Here is a 2838-nt window from a genome sequence, read left to right as displayed (position 1 = left end):
CTACCGCTCCTGCAAACGCCCAAATCAGGGATGTGGCTCCCGGCCACGTCTGGGGAGCTGCTCATCCTCTTCAAGCCCCCCCTTGGCCAGCCCTCCCCAGCGCCGTGGGATGGGTGCAAGGTGGCAGATGCTGGTCAGCCCGGGCACGGCTGAGAAGCTCCCGGGAGCAGCACTTCAGCTGATCTGTCTGGGCTAAGCCAAATACTCGTGTGTGCGTGTGGCCAGCACATGCTGCGATGCTCTCAAAACTGGAAATGACTTGAGCAGAGGTGCTGGAGCACTTGTGTAAAATATCTAAATAAATCTTTAATATTTCTAATTGCAAATGTACATAAATTGCACGGCCACATCATTTCTTTGAACACCAACAACTTTCTCTGTACATTATTACATAGTTTAAAAGGAGCTGAAAGAGCTTCAGCAAACACTTCCACTTTGCTTTTTTTTGTTTTTAAACATACTTACAAAAAAAGATTTGTTTTTTCTTTATAAGAGGATATAAAACATAGCGACTGCTTATCAGGAACAAGTATCAGCCTAAGCAGATATACAGAGAGAGGTATATCTTAAGACACAGTGATGTATGATAAAGGAAGATGTGACCATGGAGACTGCACTCTGGGGTACTGGTGGCTGATGCAGAACCGCGTGGCATTTACAGCAGTGTCACAGCTCGGGTGATCTGTGAAAGTCAATGCTAGGACGTGACGCCCTTTGTTCAAAGCGTGGATGGTTCTGAATGTTGTGCAATGCCCTCGAGATTGGATTCGGTTTGTAAAGCCCATCAGCTGCATGGTGACATGCCGCTGTTGTCCTCCCTCTCCCCTCCATGTGTCATTTTCCCCAAAAAGAAAAAGGCAGCAGTTTTCTGTGCGGGGTTGAGCAGGGCTTGGTGGTTCTCAGAGCAGGGCAGGCACCACCTGTCCGAGCCTTGAGGCTGAGCTTCTCCTCGGAAATCGCCCTCAAGAGTTAGCGACCTGCTTGGAGATGGACAGTGCCCCTTCCCGGGGCCACCTGAGGGATCTCCTGTGGCCGTGACCCTTTTTTTGCTCCGGGACGGGCCGGGCTGGTGGCCTGGCTCGCTCCGAACACGAACCCCTGGGGGGAGGCTGCCCCCAGGAGATGCTGCGCAGGGGCCCTCCCGCCCACCCGGGACAGTGTCACGGTTCTTCCCTTTGGACTTTCTGCTTCGCCCTCTCCAGGCAAAGCTCCACGTTACGGATGGGGCAGGGACCTCGGTGGAGCTGCCCGCAGGCGCTACCGTCACCAGGGCATCTCCCCGGGCTGAGCCCCTGGCAGATCCAATCTATGAGCCCCAGCTGTGGCCACGCTGGCCGAATGCATCAGGGCATTCTTCCACCTCCTGTGATTAAAAAGAAATAAAAATCCTCTCCTTGTTGAACACAGAACAACCCTCGGTATGTTTTCTGTTACATCTGGGTATGGACATTAGGAACAGGGAGGCCTGTGAGCGTGCTAAACTTTGGAAATGATGGATTACTTGCTGATTGCTTTTCTAGGAGAGCCTGTGGTGCCTCGCTCAAGCCCACCAAGTCCCTTTTCCCTTTAGGAATATTTGTAGTAAGAGAACCTGTGCCCTGCCCTGCAGCAACCGCTGGGGCTGGCTGCCAGGCCCGAGGACTCCGTGTTCTCACAGTGCAATCAGCGCTTCACAACTGCGAAAGCGGAAAACAAACCCAACCTGGCTCAATTGACAATGCGGAGTGACGCAGGGCTCTTTGGATGGCGGCAGGATTTGTTTCAACTGGTGCAAAAGGGGCTGGCGACTACACTGTAGTATTATCTGGGGAAGGACTTGGGTCCCTCCGGTCTTTTGGCACTGAAGCCATAGTCCCTGTCCAAAATGATGATCCTGACAGTCCGCAGAGACCTTGGGATGCTGCTCAGTCCATTTCATCCCCATTTACACAAAACTTTGCTCAATTTTTTTTTTTCAGAAGCGGTCACTACAGTTTAACAAAACCCCAAATCAAAAACTCTTAAAACAGAATCCTTGAGACGGACCAAGTCCAAATCTGGATCCCTGGCTTCTCTCTCGCTCCCCCTTCCCTCAGGTCCCCAAAGGGAGGAGGCTGAAATCATAACCTGTGTCCGGATCCAGATTTGCTACCTTGAGCCCACCTCTCCCAAACAGCAGTGAGACAGAGCCAAATCCTGACCGAATAAGCAGCACCAGAAGTAAGTCACTATATACAACTGTTAGTGAGATAGATACATTACAGTAAACACTGAAAACATTTACAAAAAAAAAAATTAAGACTCGTATTAAGATAAAAATCTGAGTGTTTTTGTTTTGTTTACACTTTGACGAGTTTGCACTAGAACAGCCTCTTACTGTAGAAAGCGCAAGAACAAAAAAGAAAAATAAAGGAGCCGATCACAAACCGTTCTGGCCAGCGGCCGCTTTGCTCTGGTGCCCGCAGGCCCCTCGTGGGAATCGCCCTGGGTATTGCTGCCCCAAGGCCACACCGGGTGACCTGGCCAGGCGGGACTCGGGCGCTGGCTCCCTCGCTCGCACACGCACGCACACACACACACACGTATATAAATGTACAGTTTATAAATAACAGAAACACAAACTGAAGTAACAGAACTGAGCCTGGATCTGAAAAAAACCCTCAGCCCCAAACCTTTGCAGGGGAGGGTCACATTTAGGTCCAGTTGTTGACAGCTGCAGGGGAAGGAGCTGGGGGAAAAGGGAGGGAGGGGAATTTCTACTGTAACGAGACTTTGTCCTGATTTGAGCTTCTTTTCAGGAAACTAAGCAACGACTCCAGAAGGTGTCGGCACTGGAACTTTTAAGATTTTTGAGTAACA

Source organism: Apaloderma vittatum, unplaced genomic scaffold, assembly GCF_000703405.1.
Source record: "Apaloderma vittatum isolate BGI_N311 unplaced genomic scaffold, ASM70340v1 scaffold34381, whole genome shotgun sequence".
NCBI classification, from domain to species: Eukaryota; Metazoa; Chordata; class Aves; order Trogoniformes; family Trogonidae; genus Apaloderma; species Apaloderma vittatum.
Note: the sequence above shows the minus strand (reverse complement) of the source record.